Source organism: Triturus cristatus, chromosome 5_1 (assembly GCF_964204655.1).
Source record: "Triturus cristatus chromosome 5_1, aTriCri1.1, whole genome shotgun sequence".
Lineage (NCBI taxonomy): Eukaryota > Metazoa > Chordata > Amphibia > Caudata > Salamandridae > Triturus > Triturus cristatus.
Window position 1 is genome coordinate 35,439,968 of NC_140587.1, and position 13,959 is coordinate 35,453,926.

The window sequence follows — 13,959 nt, forward strand, 5'->3', positions numbered from 1 at the left end:
ACTGGCGGGAAGCCTTGACCTCCCCCCGCGAGATGGCGATCCACTCTAGATTCAAACTTATCCAACTTAAATTGTTACATCGGTCCTACTACACTAGCTCAGTACTGGTCAAAATGGGGGTACTGGACTCCCCTGCCTGTCCCCGAGTGTGTAGTCATACGGGTGCCTACATGCATCAATGGTACTGGGGAAAAGTTATAGCCGGTATGTCCCGGATAAGTAAGTTAGGTCTCCCTCCGGCTGTGTCTACTGAATATCTGGGAGGCCATGGATCTGTCACATACAGAGAAGATGTGGGTTACTTTAGGCTGCATGGTAGCAAAGAGCAACAGAGCTAGAACATGGAAGGGAGGAGTCCAGCCCAGATATACTGATTGGGAGTCAGACATGGATTGGTGCATGCAAGCGGAGAGTGCTATCTACGAGAGTAGAGGTTGCCTGCATAAATGGGCAAAAATCGGGGGCCCCTGGAATGAGAGCAGAGGTCTGCTATGCACTCCCATCAGTGCCCCTACCTTCCTGGTGGTTGACAATGAAGACATTTAAGGATCTAACTAAGTGGAAGAATGATACATGCTTTCTGTATTGTAGACTCTGTGCCTTGACTTGTTTCTGTACTATATACTGTGATTATTGGAAGTATTGATGGCTGCAATGCACTGTTTTGGTTGTATTTTTTTTTACCGTATGCTAATTCTCTTAATAAAAAGATTTTTTTTTTAAAGAAATGAGTGTCTCGAGTTGGCAACAGTTTGCATCTTTGTCCAAGTAGGGACCCTTCTTCCTAGTCAGGCTAAGGGGGATACACTTCTAAATGAACCCCTGCTCACCCCCTTGGCACAAGCAGACAAGCTTATCTCAGAGGCAGCGTGTAAAGCATTTGTGTAGACATACAGTAATACAGTGAAAACACTACAAATGGACACCACACCAGTTTAGAAACATAAGTAATCTTTATCTAAACCAAACAAGACCAAAATGTCAAACATCCACAATACAGTAATCAAAATATGACTTTAAACCCCTTCACTGCTAGGGCTTTCCCCCCCCTGTGTTAAGCCTTTTTTTGGCTATTTGGGGTAGTTCGCGCTTAGGCCCCTGTACCTTTTTGATCACATAAGGTATCCACGCCAAATTTGCGTCCTTTTTTTCCAACATCATGGGGATTCTAAAGGTACCCAGGGTTTGTGGATTCTCCTGGAGGGTACCCAGAAATTAGCCAAAATACAGCTAATTGTTTTTGGGGGGGGGGGAAATGGGAAAAAAGGGCTGCAGATGAAAGCATCTGTTTTTTCCCCTGCAAATGGCATCAAAAAAGGGGCTGTGGTGCTCAGCTCACCATCTTCCCAGCTTTCGGGGACAAGCAGACTTTTGTCAGAAAACCAAAATATTTTACACAGTTTTGGCATTTTTCTGGGACATAGCCTATTTTTGCTATTTTTTGTGCTTTCAACCTCTTTCCAGTTAATGGTAGAAATGGGTATAAAAGCAATAATGGATCCTGGAAAGCTATACATTTTAGAAAAGTAGACAAAATTCAGAATTCAGCAAGGGGTAATTTGTGTACATCCTTCAAGGTTTCTTTATAGAAACTAACCATTGAATATAGGAAAAATTGAAAATTAGTTGAAAAAAACAGCCATCTGTGTCAACGTTTTTACCTGTAACTTCTTCTAATTATGACAGCTGTTAAAAAGCAATATACCGTTACATCCGCTGGACCTTTCTGGTTGTAGGGATATATAGGATGTGTTGGTTCACCAAGAACCCGATGAACCTAGAGCCAATAACTGAGAAGCAATGGTTTTTTATTATGTACTTGGTATATAGCAATTATTCTGGGAAAATGTATACATGGAAAAATGGGTATGAAAGACACTTATGTATTTCTGAAATGGGAACAAAATATAGACTTTAGAAACAGTAGATATTTGCACATTTCCGAAATTGGGAATACCCATACTAGCATGAGAATTATAGGTCATTTTTCAAAATGACTTATTTTTTACACATTGTCTTTCATTTGGAAGGCAGAAATGCATAGAAAGTCAATAGGCAATAACAGATGCTCTACAATTCTGTGTTACCTTAAGTCTCCTAATAAAAATGGTACCTCACTTGTGTGGGTAGGCCTAGTGCCCACGACAGGAAACGTAACATGGACACAACACATTTTCACAATGAAAAATGACCCTTTTTTTGCAAAGTGCCTAGCTGTAGTTTTTGAACCCTAGCTCTGCCGGCACCTAGGAAAAACTAGCAAACCTATACATTTTTTAAAACTAGACACCCAGGGGAATCCAGGATGGGGTAACCTGACTGGCTCCCACCAGGTTCTGTTACCCAGAATCTCTTGCAAACCTAGAAAAGTGTTCAAAAAAACACATTATCCCCACATTTCTGTGGTGGAAAGTTCTGGAATCTATGTGGATCCACAAAATTCCATGCACTCAGCGTTCCCCAAAGTCTTCCGAGAAAAATGGTACCTCACTTGTGTGGGTAGGCCTAGTGCCCGCAACAGGAAACGGCCCAAAACCCAACATGGACCCACCATATTTTCACGGTGAAAAATTACCCTTTTTTTGCAAAGTGCCTAGCTGTAGTTTGTAAACCCTAGCTCTGTCGGCACCTAGGGAAACCTCGCAAAACTTTACATTTGTGAAAACTAGACATCCAGGGGAATCCAGGATGAGGTGATTTGACAGGCTTTCACCAGGTTCTGTTACCCAGAATCCCTTGCAAACCTAATAAATTGTTTTTAAAAACAAATTTTCCTCAGATTTCTGTGGTGGAAAGTTCTGGAATCTGTATAGATCCACAAAATTCCACCCACCCCGCGTTCCCCAAAGTCTTCTGAGAAAAACGGTACCTCACTTGTGTGGGTAGGTCTAGTGCCCACGACAGGAAATGGCGCAAAACGCAACGTGGACACACCACATTTTCACAGTAAAAAATGACCCTTTTTTTGCAAAGTGCCTAGCTGTAGATTTTTAACCCTCGCTCTGCCGGCACCTAGGGAAACCTAGACATTTTTGAAAACGAATGCCCGCCGATGTCGGGTGTTTCAGGTGCGAAGAGGTGAAGCTTGACTCTGCAGCCATGGGGACCAGGAGATGTCGATGATGACCAAGGTCTGCAGGTGAGCTGTCCCATGAAGGATGTCGAGTGCTGGGGGGTCAGTGTCCGGATTGGAGACCAACAAGCCTTGGCAACTGCAACCCACGCGGTCAAAGAAAAGATGCTTCGGTGTGGACCAGCAAGATCCTGTGGACTCCCCAAGTGATGGAGAATCAGGGCACATCTGAAGCAACCAGGAAAGCCCACTGAAAGTTAAAGTACCCTTCTCAGGGACCCACAGGTCGATGGACCAGGGATCGTGAAGGGACCTCAAGAGGAATCACAAAATACCCGCCCACGGAACACTCGTGGAGTGTAGGCCGGTAATCTTCAGTGAAATCACTGCTCGGGGTCCGGACTACAAGTAGCCCAAAGCACAGCCTCAGAAATCGCCAAAAAGCATATGCTGCTGCAAATGTGCACGGTGTCATGGGGTACGGGTTGCACGGTCCCCACAAGGGCTGCGGGTCTCAGGTTTGCTGAGAGCACTGGTTGGCCTCAGGGAAGCTTGGGAACCCACCTCCTGTATTGCAAAATCTTCAGAGTCCTTCAGGAGCTGCGTAGATGCACACCGGTCAGATGCGTTTCAGGTGCCTGCCTTGCAGGGGAGTAACTCCTTTACTCCAAGGAAGATTCTTCGGTCATCCAACGTAGTGTAGATAGTTGAAGTACATGGTTTCTGTAGCAGAGTTTCGTTCAGGCAAATCGAAATTCCTGTAGCCAGGGGTTCCTACTTTATACCCAAGGAAGGGGTGGGACAAACTCTGGGGACCCACCTATGGGACGGTCAGGACAGAGGGATGGCTACACCCATGTCCTTTCTCCAGTTTTGCGCCAGAGCAGGGGCTGATAGCCCCTGCAACTGGTTTGAGCTCGACTATGCACAGGGACCCCAAATGTGACCCCAGTGCAGACTTCAAAGCACTCTCAGAGTGCACCCACCCAGCCCCAATCCACTAAAGCCTGTCTGGGAGGTGGTCATACCCCCCTGCATACCCCCCTGTGACAGGAAACCTATTGTCCAGCCTTCCCCTGCCGGAGTTTCGTTCAGAAGCAGGAGGGCAGACTGGTGTCTGTGGCTGGCAGTATCCATTTTGTGATGCCAGGGTTTGTAATGCTGGTACCTGGTGTACCGGTGCTGTCATATTTCTCCCTCTAGTAGGGTGGAATCATACCTCCCACACTTATTTTCCTACTCCCTGCTGACGAGAGGCAACTACCTCGAAACACGTGTCCAGGGATGGCACACGCCACGCATACTTGCACTCACACTCGAGCATAGGTGTATCCGCCGACGCTGACCTTCAGGGACCATTCTCATTGGGGGAACACGACTGGTAGGTGTAGCGGTGTGCGACCAATCTGGTTTAACTTTATATTCAGGCTCCCTTGAGCCGGTGGAGTCGACGGACTCATGGTTACGCACCCGCGCGCTACGAGAGGTACTAGACCTGATAACACTTTTTTAGCAGCTTACACAGCAACCCCACACTTATTTTCCTACTCCCTGCTGACGAGAGGCAACTACCTCGAAACACGTGTCCAGGGATGGCACACGCCACGCATACTTGCACTCACACTCGAGCATAGGTGTATCCGCCGACGCTGACCTTCAGGGACCATTCTCATTGGGGGAACACGACTGGTAGGTGTAGCGGTGTGCGACCAATCTGGTTTAACTTTATATTCAGGCTCCCTTGAGCCGGTGGAGTCGACGGACTCATGGTTACGCACCCGCGCGCTACGAGAGGTACTAGACCTGATAACACTTTTTTAGCAGCTTACACAGCAACCCCACACTTATTTTCCTACTCCCTGCTGACGAGAGGCAACTACCTCGAAACACGTGTCCAGGGATGGCACACGCCACGCATACTTGCACTCACACTCGAGCATAGGTGTATCCGCCGACGCTGACCTTCAGGGACCATTCTCATTGGGGGAACACGACTGGTAGGTGTAGCGGTGTGCGACCAATCTGGTTTAACTTTATATTCAGGCTCCCTTGAGCCGGTGGAGTCGACGGACTCATGGTTACGCACCCGCGCGCTACGAGAGGTACTAGACCTGATAACACTTTTTTAGCAGCTTACACAGCAACCCCACACTTATTTTCCTACTCCCTGCTGACGAGAGGCAACTACCTCGAAACACGTGTCCAGGGATGGCACACGCCACGCATACTTGCACTCACACTCGAGCATAGGTGTATCCGCCGACGCTGACCTTCATGGACCATTCTCATTGGGGGAACACGACTGGTAGGTGTAGCGGTGTGCGACCAATCTGGTTTAACTTTATATTCAGGCTCCCTTGAGCCGGTGGAGTCGACGGACTCATGGTTACGCACCCGCGCGCTACGAGAGGTACTAGACCTGATAACACTTTTTTAGCAGCTTACACAGCAACCCCACACTTATTTTCCTACTCCCTGCTGACGAGAGGCAACTACCTCGAAACACGTGTCCAGGGATGGCACACGCCACGCATACTTGCACTCACACTCGAGCATAGGTGTATCCGCCGACGCTGACCTTCAGGGACCATTCTCATTGGGGGAACACGACTGGTAGGTGTAGCGGTGTGCGACCAATCTGGTTTAACTTTATATTCAGGCTCCCTTGAGCCGGTGGAGTCGACGGACTCATGGTTACGCACCCGCGCGCTACGAGAGGTACTAGACCTGATAACACTTTTTTAGCAGCTTACACAGCAACCCCACACTTATTTTCCTACTCCCTGCTGACGAGAGGCAACTACCTCGAAACACGTGTCCAGGGATGGCACACGCCACGCATACTTGCACTCACACTCGAGCATAGGTGTATCCGCCGACGCTGACCTTCAGGGACCATTCTCATTGGGGGAACACGACTGGTAGGTGTAGCGGTGTGCGACCAATCTGGTTTAACTTTATATTCAGGCTCCCTTGAGCCGGTGGAGTCGACGGACTCATGGTTACGCACCCGCGCCCTACGAGAGGTACTAGACCTGATAACACTTTTTTAGCAGCTTACACAGCAACCCCACACTTATTTTCCTACTCCCTGCTGACGAGAGGCAACTACCTCGAAACACGTGTCCAGGGATGGCACACGCCACGCATACTTGCACTCACACTCGAGCATAGGTGTATCCGCCGACGCTGACCTTCAGGGACCATTCTCATTGGGGGAACACGACTGGTAGGTGTAGCGGTGTGCGACCAATCTGGTTTAACTTTATATTCAGGCTCCCTTGAGCCGGTGGAGTCGACGGACTCATGGTTACGCACCCGCGCGCTACGAGAGGTACTAGACCTGATAACACTTTTTTAGCAGCTTACACAGCAACCCCACACTTATTTTCCTACTCCCTGCTGACGAGAGGCAACTACCTCGAAACACGTGTCCAGGGATGGCACACGCCACGCATACTTGCACTCACACTCGAGCATAGGTGTATCCACCGACGCTGACCTTCAGGGACCATTCTCATTGGGGGAACACGACTGGTAGGTGTAGCGGTGTGCGACCAATCTGGTTTAACTTTATATTCAGGCTCCCTTGAGCCGGTGGAGTCGACGGACTCATGGTTACGCACCCGCGCGCTACGAGAGGTACTAGACTTGATAACACTTTTTTAGCAGCTTACACAGCAACCCCACACTTATTTTCCTACTCCCTGCTGACGAGAGGCAACTACCTCGAAACACGTGTCCAGGGATGGCACACGCCACGCATACTTGCACTCACACTCGAGCATAGGTGTATCCGCCGACGCTGACCTTCAGGGACCATTCTCATTGGGGGAACACGACTGGTAGGTGTAGCGGTGTGCGACCAATCTGGTTTAACTTTATATTCAGGCTCCCTTGAGCCGGTGGAGTCGACGGACTCATGGTTACGCACCCGCGCGCTACGAGAGGTACTAGACCTGATAACAATTTTTTAGCAGCTTACACAGCAACCCCACGCTTATTTTCCTACTCCCTGCTGACGAGAGGCAACTACCTCGAAACACGTGTCCAGGGATGGCACACGCCACGCATACTTGCACTCACACTCGAGCATACGTGTATCCGCCGACGCTGACCTTCAGGGACCATTCTCATTGGGGGAACACGACTGGTAGGTGTAGCGGTGTGCGACCAATCTGGTTTAACTTTATATTCAGGCTCCCTTGAGCCGGTGGAGTCGACGGACTCATGGTTACGTACCCGCGCGCTACGAGAGGTACTAGACCTGATAACACTTTTTTAGCAGCTTACACAGCAACCCCACACTTATTTTCCTACTCCCTGCTGACGAGAGGCAACTACCTCGAAACACGTGTCCAGGGATGGCACACGCCACGCATACTTGCACTCACACTCGAGCATAGGTGTATCCGCCGACGCTGACCTTCAGGGACCATTCTCATTGGGGGAACACGACTGGTAGGTGTAGCGGTGTGCGACCAATCTGGTTTAACTTTATATTCAGGCTCCCTTGAGCCGGTGGAGTCGACGGACTCATGGTTACGCACCCGCGCGCTACGAGAGGTACTAGACCTGATAACACTTTTTTAGCAGCTTACACAGCAACCCCACACTTATTTTCCTACTCCCTGCTGACAAGAGGCAACTACCTCGAAACACGTGTCCAGGGATGGCACACGCCACGCATACTTGCACTCACACTCGAGCATAGGTGTATCCGCCGACGCTGACCTTCAGGGACCATTCTCATTGGGGGAACACGACTGGTAGGTGTAGCGGTGTGCGACCAATCTGGTTTAACTTAGTATGATTCCAAGGTGTTTGACACCAACCACAACATGTTTCCATGCAGCCATTTTAAAGTTAGCATTTACAGCGAGGTTATAATGCACTTAGGTATATATGGTTGGCTGCATCAAAAACAACCCCGGAATATAGGTTCTGAAAGGTGCTCTGCTCATGCATGGGCACCCTCTCACATAAAACCCAGCACCCTGCCTTCAGGACTGATAAAGCCTGTCATAGGGGTGGCTGATAGGTTTATATGTGCAGTGATTAGGATAGATATAGTGAACCTATATCTAAGTAAGGGGATGCACCACTTTACACAGGCTGCTGTAGCAGACCTGTTGTGTCATTTTAAATGGTATCCCAGGGGTGGCATAATACATGCTGCAGCCCCTGAGAGGCCTCTGGGGTACCTATGCCCTAGGTACATAGTATACCATATACTAGGGACTTATAAGGGTACCCCAGAATCCAATCTGGAGTGTACCTAAAGTACATGCAATCAATTTATAGGAGAAAGCAGCTAGGCTGGGGTCCTTGATAGCATAATCCCAGCCAGTCTAAGTCAAAAACAGTGAAACATCATCAAAAAGTGGGGGTAACTGTAAGAAGCAGTTCCTACTCTCCTACAGCGGTCTAAACAGAAGGGAAATCCCCAGCACCTGTCACTCCAAAGTCAGACAGTCAATACACAAACCTAACAAAGGCACACTGGATGGCTGAGCAAGATAAAACTTTCTTAAAGTGGTATTTTCAAACTCAAAATCCTCTTTACTAAAAGATGCATCTTTATATCCTGAGTTCAGGCATACCAAACTCCACTTTCCTATCTTGTTCCCATGGGTAGTTATAAGTAAGCTCTTAATTCTATCCTATTGGACACATAGCCTTTCAATAGTGAAAAACGAAATTTGCAGTATTTCACTAACAGGACATGCCACACTAATACACTGCGCCCTACCCACAGGGGTACCTTGGGCCTACCTTAGGTGTGACTCACATGTAAGAAAAAGGAAGGTTAGGGCTTGGCAAGTGGGCGCACTTGCCAGGTCGGCATGGCAGTACTAGACTGCACACAGACACTGCAATGGCAGGCCTGAGACCCTTTTTCAAGGCTGCTTGTGTGGGTGGCACAATCAGTGCTGCAAGTCCACTAGCAACAATTGTTTTACAGGCCCTGGGCGCACACCATGCACTGAACTACAGACTTAACAGTAAACCAAATGAGCCAATTATGGAAACACTAATCCATGACAGCTATTACAGAGGGAGCACTTGCACTTTGGCACTGAACAGCAGTGGCAAAGTGCCCAAAGCATCTAGACCAGCAAAATCGAAGTCCAACCCACGCCAAGGATGCCAGGTCTCATCCTCACTGAGCGCACTCTCATTGACACACCTGGCAGCCCTTTCATAGTGCCCCTAGTAAAATAGGTAAAGTTACAAATATTTTGTTCTAGGTTTGAGTCACAAAAGTGACATAAAACAGCACAAAATGTTTATTTTGTTGGTTACTTTGCAACGCATTACTGAATGAGCCTTAAAGTAACGTAAAGCCACGCGAAGCACTGATTTGCATTACTTAGCGTCAATGGGGCGTTACAAGGGTGGTACATGGGCAACCATGCAACCACCCATGCTTTTTCACGCAAAACCCCATCTACTAACAATAGTAGACAAGATTTTGCACCACAAAATTAACCCCACTTCAAAGCATGAATTAAAAGCAAAAATAGTTTCATTTCTCCTTTCTTTTCCGACTTTGCATGTGTGCTGCACTGTTTTAAAACTGGTCTAGCATACAGTACAAAACCTATGCTAGACTAATGCATACACCCTTGCACTATGGCACAAAGGTGTGTGTGGAACGCTGGGCAGCAGAATTTTGAGCCAGCACTTGGAAGAGGAGAGGAGAGTGCCATGTTTCTGTAGATAGGGCGCACTCCTGCTCTCCCTGCCATACAACACAGCATTTTTGGCTGCTGTGCTGCATTGTGTAACACATTTATAAATCTAGGCCAAAGTATTTTGTTCAAACCACAGTATCTGACTCTATACACATTGGGCTTGAAGTCAAAGAAACTTGGCATGGGGTGGCTGGTAACAATGCACGAGTTTTTTGACCTTCAGGAACTCACAATGATTTTTACTAATCACAAGTAACTCTCCCTACAGAAAAGGTTGGAGACCCTTGCAGCAGATCCTTTCACCTGCCAATAGCAGGGGTATCTGAGCGCGGGCTGGAGCTCTCATCCCAGTCTGGGAAGAGAGCTCTCTGCCGTGTGCCATTGACCATACTAAACCCTGGGGATAAGGCCCTGTATTCCTTTTGCTGCTGTGACATTTTGTTGCTTCAGTACATTCCCCTTTAAAGGCCCTGCACCCGCCTCAAGTCCCATGCTTCTGTGCCATGAAGACCAGTTGTGGGCATTGGGTTTGCTGAGAGGGCAGGGTTGGAGGATATATAGGGGGTACCGTGAGAGAGTGGAAGGGGACAGTGTTGGGAGTTAGGGAGGGAGAATAGTGAGAGTACTCTGGTCTGACAGACATGGTTCTCTCTCCGTGGGAGACGCAGAGCATGCCAGAGAAAGCATCTGGATACAGAAGCCCACCTCTTCCCACCATCCTCTCTACAGGGTCTACAATTATATCTCTTCTGCAGTTGGTAATAAAAATGTGCATTTCTCGGTTGTCCACATCTGAGGTGGGCGGTTGGGTCTACTTGTTTCTCCATGGCCTGTGTCTCTGAGAGTACAGAGGCACTGGAGTAGAAGGAGGAGCCATGCACAGGGCACAGAAGGGTTCTCTCTGGCACTCATATACCCTACTGAGGTCATATGTTCTTAGTACTCAAGCCTCACCCTACGATGCCTAACTGGTTGATCTGTGCAGCTTTTCACTTCCACACTACACTGCACAAAAGCCAGGCAAACTACCTGATAATTATTGGGCATTTGGGAAAGACCTTACAAGAACGTACAGTGCTAAATACTTTACTGGCATGACAAGCCAGGTAAATCTTGCAAAAGCAGATAAATGGGTGCCTAAGCATATTATACAGGATGGCTTTGTGCATTTCCTGCCCAGGAGGTTTCTGTATAATGTTTGTTTTTATATATATGCAGTATCGGATTACCAAATAGGCAAGTAGGCACCGGCCTGTTGGCCCCACTCCTTTTAGGGCCCACGACAACGGATCAAAATAATATTGATTTGATCTTGAAAGAAAATTAAAATCTAGCTTTTTTAAATTGTTTCCAATTAATTTATGTTTAATAACATTAATAATTGTCAATGTTTTGTTTTGTGTAATAAAATCGGTTTTATAAATTGTTGGTTGCTAAAATTAACAAGCATTTACAATGCAATAAGTCTCGCAATTGCGAGATTTTGAGCTATTGGCATTGCAAATGGCAATGCCTTTTATAATATTAAAAGGCATTGTCATTTACCATGCCATTAGGACAAAGTTTGGCAAAAGCGAGACCTATTGACCTATTTTATTGCAGAATGCGGTGTCCCTGAAGAGCTCACCATTAAAGTAAAAAAATTAAAAAAATGAAACAGTGAGCAGTGTCCCTGCAGCGGGAACCACGCTCAACAATAACATTTAAAAAAAAATTAAACTGAGGGCTCAGCATTCAAGCTTATTAAAAAACACATAGCTGAAAAGAAAGCGCGGTGTCCCTGAAGCGGATGCTACGTTCACCTTAAAAATAATAAAAAATGTTTTTAAAAAGCATCACCATAGTACCGTGAGTGCTGTGGGGGTAGGAGGCAGCCACTTTTAAAGTTAGAGCGGCATAGCCTGCCTCGCTGGGCAGCGCATGCGCACTGCCTCTAGGCTCGACCTAACAACATGTAAGGAGATAATATGCGAGGGGGCCCGACATTTCGACTGCCTAGAGACCTCCACAGGGTTAAATCCAGCACTGTAGATTTGACTTCTCTCTTCTGGTGACAGGAAGAAACATATTATGAATTGTGCTCCTAACAGACTGTGAGGGTCATTTAGAATATGGCAGAAAGATGCAGGTGCCATAATATGGCAAATTCGCCATCAGTGTCGATACTCACCCACCTCATTTACCTGTTCACAGGTAGAGGACTGGCTGGGTTTCCATCTGCAGAGCTTAAGCTCGCTCTGTTGACAAACACTCTTGACCTGGCGGACCGTGACGTCATAGTGGCAGTCACCCACCCTCTTCCAGGTGCGGGACCATCACTCATTTTCTCCACCCAGGAAATCGCACTCTTCCCCCTGCCCCGCAAGGAGAGAGAAAAGTCCCTGTGTCGAGGCCGTTGCTATTTTATTTTGCAAGAACCAATGCCAGCTTTGGGAGTTTCACCTTGCAGAATACAATATTTTACCAACCAATTCTCAAAGCCACTTGTGGACCTAAGTTGGAGAATTGGACAGACGGCTTTTGTTATAAGAATAAATTCCACTCTCTTTCAGTTTCGATGCCTTCTGCTCCCATCTCTTCCCAGCAGACCCTTCCTCCTGCTGTCCATGACCTTCAACCTTACATTCTCTCTTCCCACACATCTATATTCTCTTTACTTCCTGTCCTCCGTTTTTAGGTCTCGCCTGGCTATCGCGTAGCAAGACTCTAGTAAGGGGCTCCCAAAAGCGGATTGCATGGCGAGCACGCTCACGTGCATCGTGCCGCCATGCAATCCGTTTGTCATCGTACTTCAAAGGGTCCGCTCCCCCGCCTGGAATGCGCTCTCCCGCCAAGCACGCGCGCCACGCTCCACCGGGCTTGTCTTGTTTTTCTTATCTCATCCCGCTAATCATTCGCTTCGAGCGCCGTATCACTTCCCTTTCATTTTCTTGCTTGACAATTTTCACCAAAATATGCTTCTGTCACTTTGATTTCATCCCATTGTTACACAGTTTAACAAGTGTTAAACATGTCTGCCGCGTCATGCAAAACCGTAGCTCGCAGTCTGAGTAAGGAACGTTGTAGTGTAAAAATACTCTCGCACGCTTACAGCTCCGGAAAAGGAGCATTTGTTTGCCTCTGAGCACAGAATGAAGACTGACATCCTCATCATGGTGAAAACTGTTGTCATGTTCATTCAGTGCAATGCTTATTGCAGTCGGATATGCATTCATGAGGACTCAGGGCAGGGGCTTTTCCAGAGGATCTCTTAGAATGCTGAGTGATGTCGTGCATTGATTTCGCCCTTTCAAGGCTAGCGTGTCTGTCCACTCACGCATGTTCAAGCTGTCAGAAAGCATTGACTGCCTGGGTTGCACCCTGAATGTTAAAACATTTTGAGATATGCAGGCTACAGCTGCGGGTCGGTTTTCCGTTCCTCCTTGGCTGTCGTTCGCAGTATGTTAGCCGCGGCTGTGTCAGTTGTGCATCCGTGTGTGCTTGTGCAGAGCAGTTTGAAAACTTTTTTGGCCCACTAGTGGGGAGGGTGGTTGGGTTTGTGATGGTTTCGCTACAGTTGGCGGTTGGCGCTTTTCCCACCTCTCTTCTTCCCATGCCTCCCGCCTCTCTCCCATAGGTGCTTTATTCCTGCTTCTTCTTGTTTACACTTCTAACTAAAAACGTTTTGAAGGCTCTACGTTTAATAGCAGTCGCAATTTTTACTTTTTTAAAACAGCACTCGCCCTTTGGGGCATGAAAAATTATTTTAAATATAGTAACATATTTGCTAGCCTTTGTCCGCAGCTTGTGTGATAATTGGATGATTCCCCGCCGCAACACCCCTTTTGCCGTCTCTGTAGTTAGGCAGTCCCATTGCAGAGACCGATTGCCTAAGCCTATGCTCGTTATTAGATTGTGTGGGCTTTACTTCCTCTTCATCTGTTTGTCCCTCCTCTGAAGCATGGACGCTTTACTTGTAGCTTTCACTGCTCACTTTTGAAATACTGTTTTCGTTTTACTTAAGCACTCCATAGGGCGGGTGTTAGGCGGCGATTTTCGCCAAAAAAACAACTACATGTATCGACTCTTTGGATTCTATTGTGAGCTTCCCTTGTTCCAAGTTGGCTCGAGCCAACTCTTTTGTCAAAAGTGCTTGTGTCTCCCAAACAAATAGTGTTTCAAAAAGGTTACAGGCCATGTGTGGGATTT